At 39.0% G+C, this 13,825-nt stretch overlaps 1 non-coding gene across 1 annotated transcript; it reads left to right on the forward strand.

Annotated features, from left to right (window-relative positions):
• The first annotated feature begins 559 nt into the window (after nt 1-559).
• Nucleotides 560-631, forward strand: TRNAG-GCC (transfer RNA glycine (anticodon GCC)). Its single transcript has one exon. It is a non-coding gene; the product is annotated as a tRNA-Gly (tRNA).
• Nucleotides 632-13,825: the final 13,194 nt, after the last annotated feature.

Genomic DNA, 13,825 nt, shown 5'->3' on the forward strand with positions numbered 1-13,825 from the left:
TAACCAGGCACGAACCCTCTTTTTATAATCTCTGGTTATCCGTTGCAACAGAGCATAGTATGGGATCCTTGGCCCACTTCCTTGGATGGCGACTCTTCTTTGTTTAAGGTACGCCTCGAATCTGGGCTGGTCCCCGAATCGAGAGGTATCTCACCTTTTATATCGCCACTCATGCTGTGAGAGGCACTTCTTTCGAGAGTTCCTTGGTAGAGCTCTCCATTCACGTGGATGATCCATAGAGAGTTAGCCCGTGGGGCACGTCCCACCGCCGGCTCGCTCTCGGATCGGGGTCCACACCAGCCAGCCCGCCCCTTTAGTGATAGTGAGAAAGAGCACACACACACACACACCTCCCCTAACCTACTCATCATCATCTCATCTGGCGCGAAGCAAAAAGAAAGGTCCGCCCTTCCCAGTCCAGCCGCCCCCCTAGCACCAACTCGTGCTCGTAGCTCGATCGGAGGTCAAGAGTTTGGTCTGGCGGAAAAACAGAATTAGTCTGTCTGAAGTGATATGTGAATTGCTCAGTAGTGCTTCGCTACTTGACGTTGCCCCGCTGGCGGAAATAGCTTAATGGTAGAGCATAGCCTCGCCAAGGCTGAGGTCGAGGGTTCAAGTCCCTCCTTCCGCTCCTGGCTTCGTCGTTCAGTGGTCACGAGTGGAGTGCGTAAGCCCCTTTAGAGATAGGGTCGAGCAGCAAGCAGCCCCTTGTATAGGGTTCCAAAGCTATCTTACTAATAAAAAGAAAGGGGCAAGCCAAAACCAACTCCTAACAAGTTGCTGGCTTTTCATCAGTCGTTGCGCGCTGGCGCGCTTCTGTTTTTCAGCAGGCTTCTTCAAATATCCCATAAATTCAATAGGGGCTATAACTAGTTGTAGCTAGCTAGCGCGCTAGCGTTTTCCCTTACTAGTGAATAGGAAAAGCGAATTGAGATTACTAATGACGGATGGAGGTTGAGGATAGAACATGTTCGGTGCCTCGCCCTTAGTCTCTTTCGCCGGAGACTGCAAATGATGGAAATCCTATCGATAAAGAAGAGGCATAAGCATCGCCTCTCGATCCAATCCGTTTTTCCTGGCCTCCCCAACACACTCTTGATACGAAAGAAACCTCCCGCCATAGAGAAGAGATCTAAAGTCTGGGTCTCCTCGATCACCCTCCTTTGAACCTGAACTGGTCGAGAGAGATGAACCCGCACCACATTTTATAACCTTCGAACCGAAACCCCCAACTAGAGATGGAATTCTAGAACCTAAACAACTCAGTTGAGAGCTCTGTGACTGGTTCAAGGGAAGGTCCACCAATGATTGATAGGCCATTCCCCCCCTATCCGTCTCTTGATCCCTCATTCCACTAATCCGTTGTTACTGATTCATTCAAGGCATAGACTCCCCATTTCTTTGTCTTATTAGTGCAGGTGTTCGTCAATGATGAAAGCCGCTGAACTGAACTTAAGACTTGAGTTGAGAAAGAGGGCTAGGCCCCCGGTAGGGCTTTCAAGGGCTGGGGTGGATTATAGAGCTAGGGGCAAATCGAAGGTTTGTCCATTGGGATTGGGCATGGACGAGCCTCGACTGGGCCAGCATTGATTCAAAATTGACAAAATCCACACTTCTCCCATCGCATCATTTTCCGGTGTCGGATTAAAGATCAGGTCCAGGATTCGAGTCAAATCGACCTTCCCTCTCATCTCAGGGTGAGGCAAGGAATTCAATCAAATGTTCGTTGTTCAATATCTCGCTCAAGAAGTTGGACTAGCTGCTCCTCCGACCCGGAGTGGATTCTAGGGGAAGGGCAGAGCCTCACCTTGCAGTAGGAAGGTGTTCGTTGTTGGGACGGGTTCAAACTGGACTGAAGGGAGAAGAAATTAAAGACTCCGATCTTCCTGGGGATTCATCACTGGGTAGGGCTTTCGAATCAAAGCATGGGCATCTGCTACTAAGAAGGAGCAGTAGATCGTCGATTGAAGAGCCAGGTCAGTAAACTTCTATAGGGACTTCTATTGATTATTGATTCGACTAGAGGGACTCCTAGCAGCAAACTTGTAGAAAGGGGCCCCCATAGAGACGCAGGAGATGTAGGATCAACAGTTTTTTTTTTCTCTTGATCTGGGTTAGAATGGAAACTAAACCAGAAATCAAAGACACCCCGTTGCAAAGATAATCTTTAGAATGAAGCAGGCAATAAGTCAGAAGGAGCAGAATGGCATTAGACTTTAATGGCAAGAGATTCACTAATAGGGATACTTTCAAGTTTCCAGATAACAAGTAATGGAATCGATAAATAAAATAGATAAAAGATGGGAACCGATACCAATACCGATATTCGTAGACAGAAAGGAGATCAGACCGATTAGCAGTGAGAAAGACAACAAAAGCGATTCCTTTATAGTAGAAGGGGCAAGGGAAGCTTTGACAGTTGACCGACCGAGAGCGATGACTAATGAATGGGATAGAGATATCGAAGGGAAAGCCAGCTGATTGCGACAGAAGACCGGGAAGGAGAGATTACAATAGATACTGATACTGCCGACAGTTACAAGAAAGAAGAGCTAAGCCACCGAACAAGCAAGCTGTATCAAAGTCCTTCACTGAAGTCCGAGCTCAAAGGCAGGAGCTCAAAGAAAGAGATTCACCTTAAAGGACAGCTTTCTAAGGACCGATCGATTGACAGATGCGACCGGGAAGGAAGACATATTGACAATTCCAGGGAAAGATATTCATCAGGACAGGAAGAGAACTATGAGAGAAAACTTCGCTAAGGGATGAGCGACGACCTCCGGGGCATGAAAAGAAAGCAATTTTGGATAGTTTTGAGAGCTATAGTATAAATCAGCCTATTTGATAGATTTCACTCACGATTTCGGCTCAAAAAATGGACATGAAGCCTCATGGAGAGCTAACGACAGAAGACCTATTGCTAGAGTTGAGACCGATAAGCGTTAGCAGACAGGACGGGCATAGCATATTGAATTCACAGACGGGAATCGTAGACAAAAAGAAAAGTCTTTGTTGACGGATTCCAGTTGAGAGATTCGAGATAAGCGGTCAGACCGATGGAAGGGCAAGCAAGAACGGATTGATTCAAGATTCCATCAGACATAGCAGCCCTTAAACTAATAGGCGAAGACCTATTGATACAAGCAAGACAGGAGAGAACGATACAGTACGATAGCTCGACCGATGACAAAACAAATAGATGACATATTACCGATGAGATCGATTCTACGCCTGAACTCATGCACTCAACAATTGGCTTAGACCGGCTTGAACAACTTACCCCTACTATATGGTTCATTCACATTCCTTATTTCCCTTATTTTCATTCTCATTATTTGATAGAGTATTAATTCTGAACTTAAAAAACCCAGAGCGAATCAAACATCTAGAGTTTAGGGGCGCGCATAAGCACGTAGGCTTTCGAGCATGCTTAAAAAGAAATAAACAAGAAAGCTCTAGCGCGCAACGGCTTGACTTCCCCAAGTGCTTCTTGACTAAACTCCATTTGTTGGATGCTAAAGCTAGCTTTAGCAGTCGTTTTGAAGCTGGGGTTGAATAGCACAGGTCGGTGGGGTCAAAAGAAGCGGACAGGGAAAGAACTCGGTCTTTCGGTTAGGATGGGGGCGGTGCCACAAAGGTTTGAAGCTGATCCATACATTCACTATTATACCCTATTTCCCTAGACTCTAGGTAGGTTGAAAATCTTTCTCCCTTCGCTTCCAGTGACTCAACATCTTCCCATATCGGTTGCTAAACTCATTCTCAAAAGGTTCGTCTCGTTCGTTCTACCTTATGGGCTTTTCCCCAGGAGGTAAACCAGTCAAAAGTCTTCCTTCCATATACGAATGTACGCTTCGCTACTGATGAACACATTTATGTGTGAATGGTAGTGGTAGGATACATGCATATTTTATGTTTTAAGCGGTGCTACTAAGGTATTTTTGTTGTTTTTGTTGTTTCAGGATTTTTATTGGAATCATGAAGGAAATTGAGCTTAACATATAAAAATAATGAAGAAATGACCAATTGCCATGAGAATCCAAAGTTCCAAGATGCCTTAGTTGGCTGAAATGGCATGATGCTTTAGTAGGATCAAATTGATAATGCCACACCCCCTTATTTTTCTTTGAAAGATGAAATTTCAAGGATGGATGATGAAAAAACAAGAGAAGAGAAAGGATCTTAATTCCAATGGTTGAGGTTGAAATGATCAAGAGAGGAGAAGGGAATTATTTGTTGTTTATGTGCATTATAAAGGAAGGGTAGATTTGCCATTTGCAAAAGTATATGGCATGGTTGCAATTCATTCGAAAGATAGGGACAATTTGGTCCTTTCATGCACATATTCCTCCACTTGGAAACTTTCCATTATTTTTCTACCATTTATAAAGTTGCTTGACAAAATAATTAGAAGGTTTTAGACAAACCTTTGGAAAGAAAAAAAAAAGGAAAGTAACCCATGTGTTTTTTAGAAGCGTTATAGAAAGCCCATTCAAGCCTTAATCTTGTCCTTTCATTTGTTTCCTAAGATTAGCTTTTTAATCTCCACCTTACATCTTTTTCAATCCCTTAATTTAGCAACCTTTCTCACCCAAAATCTATATATCAATCTCTCTTGAACTCTCTCCCATCTTCTTGAATTTTTAGTCTCGTCTTGTCTCGTCGCGTCTTCAGCAGTTTTTTTTATTTTTTTCTAAAACTTCAACGGACCATAACTTCTTCGTTTTAGCTCCGATTCGCGCGTGGTCGGATCCGTTGGACTCATATCGATGAGAGGAATCCGATCAAGGCTTGAAGGAAGACAATGATTCAACCATTGAAGGAGAAAAAGAATATTTTTTTCTTATTTTGCTCTTTATTTTAAATTACAGTTTGATGTACTTTTGCTTTCAATTTCAATTAAAGAAGAGTTCTTTTTGTTTTCTTTTTCCTTCTCAAGTTCTTAATGGCAATTCTCTTCTTTCTACTTTTTATTTTTGTTTTTTTGACTTTCTTCATGAGTAACTAAATCCTATATACTTAGGGTTTAGATGAAACCATGGGGAAGGAGAAAGATTTTTAATTAAATTTAATGGTATGAAATTAATGGTTTATAATTGTTGCATACCAATCATTCATGCCATTGGCTTTCCCCTTTCGTATGATTGATTGCTATGAACATTATAAATATTTATATAGCTTTTAAAATTGGAGTGTGTCTTTGATAAATTACTCATGGGCAAGGACATCCATTGATCTTATTTCCCATAGACTAATTATCAAATATACAATTCAATATACAAAAATTATTTTAATTAATCAATCTAATCCAAGCCCATGGTGGATTCTAATCCTAAGTAATCTTTTATATTGAATTAAGGTTTTTACACTATTCTAAATTACTTTTGCAATTTTTCAATTTACTTAAGTCGTTAGAATTTTGGTTTTCTAATTAAATTAGATAAGTAGTTAAAAGAGATCATTAGAACCTTGGTACACTTTGCCTAAATTAAGATTTTAAATCGAAAAGATCTTAGTTGAATTTGATTCTTAGATTGAATAGAATATACGCTTATATATAGTGTTGGCTCAGAGGTCTAAGTCCACGAAAATCCTGAGTCCATTCCAGGAAACATTATATCATAGCTAGTATTCTAATCAGTACAAGAATAGGATTGACAACTAGATTTCTCTTCCCTGAGTTCCACCCGTATTTACACGATCCATGCACTTGCGGTTATTTAATTTCTCAAACAAGTTTTTGGCACCGTTGCCGGGGAAGACAGTTGCATTAGAATCTTAATTATTCGAAGTGTTAGATTAGTAGTTATTTTTTAGATTAGTTATATTTTTGTTTTCTTGCCTATCCATCTTTCTTATTTGGTTTTCTTGTGTTTATGACCGTAGGTTGGGTGCGGAACTCGGCCAATCGACTAGAAAGAGCAAACCGGTTAGAGATGACGGAAGACATCGAACCAAATCCAAATCAAGTAGTCATGGCGGAAGAACAAGAGCCGCCCAAGAGTTTGCGCGATCGCTTCTATCCGGCCCGAACCGCGCAACCTTCTTGCATTAGATTGCCGATTGCACAGGGCAATAATTTTGAGCTAAAATCGCAATTTATCTCTTTGCTTCCTCATTTTCATGGCCTCCCTTCGGAGGATGCTTATTTATTTTTGCGTGAGTTTGAAGATGTATGTGCTTTGATTAAGTTGCAACAACTTACCGATGCTGCGGTAAAGTTGTGGTTTATTACGTTTTCACTCAAGGATGGAGCCAAAAAGTGGCTCTATGGCTTACCAACGAACTCCATTACCACTTGGGAGGAGTTCGTCGTCGCTTTCCTAAAAAAGTTTTTTCCATTACATAAAACTAATAAGCTTAGGAACGATATTTTACAATTCAAACAAAAGCCATTAAAGTCATTTTCTAAGTTTATGGAAAGGTTCAAAGACCTACTCCAAGAGTGTCCTCACCATGGAATTGATTTGTGGCACTTATGCCAAATTGTTTATGAAGGCATAGATTACCAAACAAAGCAACTTCTTGAATCCATGTGTCCTAATGGTTTTACATCTTTCACGGATGAGGCCGCGGCATGGAACTTCTTACTTGATTTGACGGAAAAAACAAGAGAGTGGGAATCCACTCAAGACGGTAAGAGAGCCACTTCAAGTAAGGGATTTCTAATAGAGGGTGCCGTGGCAAAAGAGACCCATCTTGATAGCCTAATCAAAAGGCTAGAAGCAATAGTTGTCAAAGGACCCTCACAAGTCAATCAAATTGCACATAATGTTTCCATGTGTAATTGGTGTCAAGCCATGGACCATGTCATGGAAGAGTGTCCAACTCTTGCTAAATTTGGTAATTCTAATGAGAATGTGAGTGCTCTTTATGCTAATAATCCTTATTCTAGCACTTATAATCCGGGATGGAGAAATCATCCTAACTTTTCTTGGAGTCAAGGTGGGCCATCTAAATTCCAAGGCCAAGGCCAATTCGGCCAACCTAGGCCGACCTTCCCTCCCACTTTTGTTCGGCCATCACCTTCTCCTCCTACTTTTCAAAACCCCATTTTAAATAATGTTCCAAATCAGCCCCCTCCGGGTTTTCAAAAACAAGGGGAGTCGGCACGAATTGCATCTTTAGAGAAGAGCATAGAACTCCTCACTAGTACCTTCATGACTAGCCAACACAACTTGGAGAAGCAAATCTCCCAACTCGCTACGGCCCTAAGTGAAAGGGAAAAAGGAAAGATGCCGAGTCAACCCATTCCTAACCCAAGGAATGTGGTCATAATTGGGAATCAACAACCACAAGTGAATCAGTTGAATGCCATGCAATCTAGTTTGCCGCAGCAGGACCCTGCGAATCAATGTAATGCGGTTTAGCTTTGAGAAGTGGAAAAGAATATCACAAAGAGGAGATCAGCACCAAACCTTCTAAAATTGCGCAAGATCTTCCAAAAGAGGTAAGTGAAGAACCTCCCTCCACAGGCTTAGAAGAGGAGCCTAAACAGGTAAGTACAGAAGAGGTAACTTCTCCTCCTGCACGAGATTTCATTCCTAAAGCTCCTTTTCCAAAGAGACTTGCTAATAATAAAAAGGTAGATGAAATTGATAAAATTTTAAATGTTTTTAAGCAAGTGCATGTGAATATTCATTTATTAGATGCGATTTCTCAGGTTCCTACTTATGCCAAAGTGTTGAAAGATTTGTGCACACAAAAGCGCACAACTAATGTGCCCAAGAAAGCTTTCTTGGCCGCAAATATAAGTTCCATCTTGTCTCAACAAATGGTGGCTAAGTATAAGGACCCAGGATGTCCTACTATTTCTTGCACTATTGGTAACACAAATATTGAACATGCTCTTTTGGATTTGGGTGCAAGTGTAAATCTCTTGCCTTTTTCTGTATTTAAGCAACTAGGATTAGGAGACCTCAAACAAACCACCATCACTCTTCAATTGGCGGATAGATCAATTAAAACACCCAAAGGAATGGTTGAGGATGTGTTAGTTAAAGTAGGTGATTTTTTATTTCCCGTAGATTTTGTTGTGTTAGATACCGAGCCTGTTGCTAATATCAAGGATCAAATTCCTATCATCCTTGGTAGGCCGTTCCTTGCCACTAGCAACGCTCTAATTAATTGTAGAAATTGATTAATGAAATTGTCTTTTGGAAACACATCGGTTGATTTTAATATCTTTAGCTTGGGTAAGCTACCAAATTTTCATGAAGAAATCAATATGTTGCATTCCTTTCCTGACGATATTGTTTCTAATTTTGAAATTGATTTTGATGCAGGATTCCAAGAATGCTTGGAGGAACTAGGAAATAATGGAGATGATTTCTTTTCCAAAGCTTTTGCCATCCAAAACATGGATCCTATTGGACCACTCGCAACATCTCTTCCAAAGACATCAATCGAAGAAGCACCACAGTTGGAGTTGAAGCCCTTGCCTTCTCATTTACGTTATGTATTTTTAGGTGATAATTGTACTTTACCTGTAATAATTCCTGCGGACTTAACCTCCCCTCAAGAGGAGGAACTCATTAAATTGCTAAAAGATAACAAGGAAGCCATAGGTTGGACAATGGCCGACATCAAAGGAATTAGCCCTTCGATTGTGCAACATCACATCCATCTCGTTGAGGGTGCCAAACCTTCAAGGGAACATCAAAGAAGGGCTAATCCTGTGATGAAGGAAGACATCCAAAAAGAGATTTTAAAATGGTTAGATAACGGGATCATATATCCCATCTCAGATAGCCAATGGGTGAGTCCCGTCCAAGTAGTGCCTAAGAAGTCGGGAGTTACCGTTATACAATCTGCCACCAATGAACTTATTCCTACCCGTATTCAATCAGGGTGGTGGGTTTGTATTGACTACCGAAAGCTTAATGCCGCTACTTGAAAGGATCACTTTCCATTGCCTTTTATTGATCAAATGTTAGAAAGGTTAGCGGGTCATGAGTATTATTGCTTTCTTGATGGATATTCTGGTTACAACCAAATTCCCATAGCTCCTGAAGATCAAGAGAAAACGACATTCACATGCCCCTTTAGAACGTTTGCTTATAGACGCATGCCTTTTCGGTTATGCAATGCACCGGCAACTTTTCAAAGATACATGATGAGTATCTTTTCTGACATGGTGGAGACCTTCTTAGAGGTTTTTATGGATGATTTTTCTATTCATGGCTCCACCTATGCCGAATGTTTACATCACTTAAAATTGGTCTTAGAAATGACTAGAGAAAAGAACATTGTCCTCAATTGGGAAAAGTGTCATTTTATGGTAAAAGAGGACATCGTTCTGGGACATGTGATTTCTAAAGAGGGAATTAAGGTTGATAAAGCCAAGGTGGAACTCATTGTCCATCTTCCACCGCCCAAAAGTGTGAAGGATATTCGATCATTTTTGGGCCATGCGGGCTTTTACCGGTGTTTTATAAAATATTTTTCTAAAAATGCTACGCCTCTAACCAACTTGTTAGCAAAAGATAAAATATTTGAGTTTTTCATAGAATGCTTCGATTCTTTTGAGTGTTTGAAAAAAGAGCTAACTACAAGTCTCATCATTCGAGCACCTAATTGGAACGAACCGTTTGAAATTATGTGTGATACTTCTGACTTTGCAATACGAGCCGTGTTGGGTCAAAGATTCAATAAATTACCGCATGTAATCTATTATGCAAGTAAAACTCTCAATGATGCACAACTCAACTACACCACTACCGAGAAAGAATTTCTAGCGGTTGTGTTTGCATTAGAGAAGTTTTGGTCCTACTTGATTGGATCGCATGTGATAATTTATACCGACCATTCGGCAATCAAGTATCTTGTTGGAAAGAAGGATGCTAAAGCTCGCCTCATTAGGTGGGTTTTAATTCTTCAAGAGTTTGATTTGGAGATTAGAGATAAAAAGGGTACAGAAAACTTGGTTGCCGATCACTTGTCTAGACTTCCTAATGCAAAGAATGACGAAGGTCCAATTAATGAAAACTTTCCTGATGAGTAATTGTATGCTATTTCTAGTGAGCCATGGTATGCTGATATTGTGAATTACTTGGTTACAGGTGCTACACCGAATCATTGGTCCAACTAAGACAAATATCGGTTTCACTCACAGGTAAAGTATTTCTTTTGGGATGATCCCTATTTGTTCAAAACTTGTTCGGATCAGATTGTCCGACGATGTGTGCCCGATCATGAGCAGCAATCAATTCTATCTTTTTGCCATGATCAAGCATGTGGTGGCCACTTTAGTGCAAAGAAAATCGCGCACAAAGTTTTACAATGTGGTTTCTATTGGCCAAGTATTTTTAGGGATGCTTTTGAATTTTGTAAGGCATGTAGATCTTATCAGTCGTTAGGAAGAGTTACAAAGCAAAATATGATGCCCCTCAACCCGATCTTAATCGTAGAAATTTTCGATGTGTGGGGTATTGATTTATGGGACCATTTCCCAACTCTTTTGGAAACTTGTATATTTTGTTAGGTGTAGATTACGTGTCGAAATGGATTGAAGCCATTGCTTGCAAATCCAATGACCACAAGGTGGTGGTCAAGTTTCTTAAAGAAAATATCTTTTCGCGCTTTGGTACACCTCGTGCTATCATTAGTGATAGGGGTAAGCACTTTTGTAATAGACCATTTGAAGCTCTTATAAAAAAATATGGTGTTACTCATAAGTTGGTCACCCCCTATCATCCTCAAACGAGTGGCCAAGTGGAGGTTTCAAATAGGCAAATTAAGCAAATTTTGAAGAAGACTGTGAATCCAAACCTCAAAGATTGGTCCATTAGATTAGTGGATGCCTTGTGGGCTCATAGGACGGCATTCAAGATTGATCTTGGTCAGTCTCCTTACCGCCTTGTGTATGGCAAAGCTTGTCACCTCCCGGTTGAATTGGAACATAAAGCTTTCTGGGATATTAAGAAACTAAACTTTGATTTGTCTTCTGCAGATGTTCAAAGGCGATTACAACTTTCTGAATTGGAGGAGTTGCGCAATGAAGCGTACGAGAATGCAAAGATCTATAAAGAGAAGACAAAAGCTTTTCATGACAAACATATTTTAAGAAAATCGTTTCAGGAGGGCGAAAAAGTGCTTCTCTACAATTCAAGATTGCATATCTTTCCAGGTAAGTTAAGATCTCGTTGGGATGTACCATATGTGGTTAATAAAGTTTTCTCCCATTGTGCGGTCGAGGTTCTAAATCCAAGCAATGGTGAGATTTTTAAAGTTAATGGTCAAAGATTAAAGCCATTTATTGAGTTGTCAAAACCGGATATGGAAGAGGTCATGGATCTCCATGAACCTTCCTATTCGAATCATGCCTAAACAAATACGGTACGTACCCTCTTTCTATTTTTAGTCCTCATATTTTTCTTTCTATTTTTAATGCCTTGAGGACAATGCATAACTCAAGTATGGGGGGGTAGCTTTTGAAAACTTTCTTTTCTAATCTTTTCTATAGTTAAAGTTAGAAATTTTCTTTTCCTTTTGTTTTTGGTATTTTTCTCAAATTAGAAAGAACTTGGTATTCTTAAAAGGAAAGTTGTTTTCCTATTTTAAGAAAGAAAGTTAGTGGATATTTTAATTTTGGAATTTAAAAAATTAGAAAGAATATTTTTCTTTCTTAGTTTTGTTTTCTTTTGGAATCTTTCTTTTAAAAGGATTTGAATAAGAAATAAAAATAGAAACTTGCTTTTTATATGGTATGGTTAAAAAGGAAAGAAAGGTTGAAACAAAAGAAAGAAAGAATTATTTTTAGAAAGTTTGCTTCTTGATTATAGTTTTGATTTGTAGCCTTTTTTACTTGAGTTATTAAGTCTGAAGGGTTTTTATGCCTAGTTCCTTAAAGCCAACTGGCTTGAGAGCAACTGACTGAAAACTCCATACATGGGTCAATTAGAAAGCTTAATAAATCAAAGCATTGCACGTAATCAAAGGTAAAACTTGAACTCATATGCATCAATGTCTATGATATATGCAAATCAAAGATTAGTCGAACACTGCTTAGTAGCCTGGGTGTCTGGTGCATGCCCTGCATGTCATTCACGCCAAAAGCAGTAGAGGAATACAAAAAGTGAGTTCTATTCTTAGAAAGTAATGGAAAAGTGGAAATGATGGTGGACCATATATGATGGCAATTTTTCTATTAAGTTTCGAAATCAAATTTCTTTTATGGTACGATTACATTAGAGGCAATTTTAAGGGAGCAAAGTATGACAAATTCAAAAGATGATTCATTGATTAAAATATCTTTTTAATTTTCCAACTTGGAATAGGATGCAAAGTTTAAGTATGGGGGTATTTCTGTTCTTCTATTTTGAGTAATTTATCAAAGAAAAAAGAATCAGAAATCTTCGGCTTTATTCTGTATTTTGGATTTGTAAAAGAAAGTTTTATTTTTAGAAAGTTAAATTTTTAGAATTTTGTGTGTATATTCACTGCAAACACTCACGAGACACAACTCGTCCACTAGGGTAACCTAGGGGTTTAAAGGCATGTTGCACATGCTAAGTGCAATCATGATTCCTACGAAAATGAGTAAGGATTTTATTTTTATTGTTTCGATTTTGTTATTTTTTCTTGTTTGCTTGAGGACAAGCAAAGCTCAAGTATGGGGGATTTTGATGAACACATTTATGTGTGAATGGTAGTGGTAGGATGCATGCATATTTTATATTTTAAGCGGTGCTACTAATGTATTTTTGTTGTTTTTGTTGTTTCAGGATTTTTATTGGAATCATGAAGGAAATTGAGCTTAACATATGAAAATAGTAAAGAAATGATCAATTGTCATGAGAATCCAAAGTTCCAAGATGCCTTAGTTGACCGAAATGGCATGATACTTTAGTAGGATCAAATTGATAATGCCACACCCCCTTATTTTGCTTTGAAAGATGAAATTTCAAGGATGGATGATGAAAAAATAAGAGAAGAGAAAGGATCTTAATTCCAATGGTTGAGATTGAAATGATCAAGAGAGGAGAAGGGAATTATTTGTTGTTTATGTGCATTACAAAGGAAGGGTAGATTTGCCATTTGCGAAAGTATATGGCATGGTTGCATTTCATTCGAAAGATAGGGACAATTTGGTCCTTTCATGCTCATATTCCTCAACTTGGAAACTTTTCATTATTTTTCTACCATTTATAAAGTTGCTTGACAAAATAATTAGAAGGTTTTAGACAAACCTTTGGAAAGAAAAAAAAAAGGAAAGTAACCCATCTGTTTTTTAGAAGCGTTATAGAAAGCCCATTCAAGCCTTAATCTTGTCCTTTCATTTGTTTCCTAAGATTAGCTTTTTAATCTCCACCTTACATCTTTTTCAATCCCTTAATTTAGCAACCTTTCTCACCCAAAATCTATATATCAATCTCTCTTGAACTCTCTCCCATCTTCTTGAATTTTTAGTCTCGTCTCGTCTCGTCATGTCTTCAGCAGTTTTTTTTTTATTTTTTCTAAAACTTCAACGGATCATAACTTCTTCGTTTTAGCTCCGATTCGCGCATGGTCGGATCCGTTGGACTCATATCAATGAGAGGAATCCGATCAAGGCTTGAAGGAAGACAATGATTCAACCATTGAAGGAGAAAAAGAATAACTTTTTTCTTATTTTGCTCTTTATTTTAAATTACAATTTGATGTATTTTTGCTTTCAATTTCAATTAAAGAAGAGTTCTTTTTGTTTTCTTTTTCCTTCTCAAGTTCTTAATGGCAATTCTCTTCTTTCTACTTTTTATTTTTGTTTCTTTGACTTTCTTCATGAGTAACTAAATCCTATATACTTAGGGTTTAGATAAAACCATGGGGAAGGAGAAAGATTTTT

Source organism: Tasmannia lanceolata, unplaced genomic scaffold (assembly GCF_043159265.1).
Source record: "Tasmannia lanceolata isolate RefF3 unplaced genomic scaffold, GAP_Taslan_0.1 ptg000007l, whole genome shotgun sequence".
In the NCBI taxonomy this organism is placed as follows: Eukaryota; Viridiplantae; Streptophyta; class Magnoliopsida; order Canellales; family Winteraceae; genus Tasmannia; species Tasmannia lanceolata.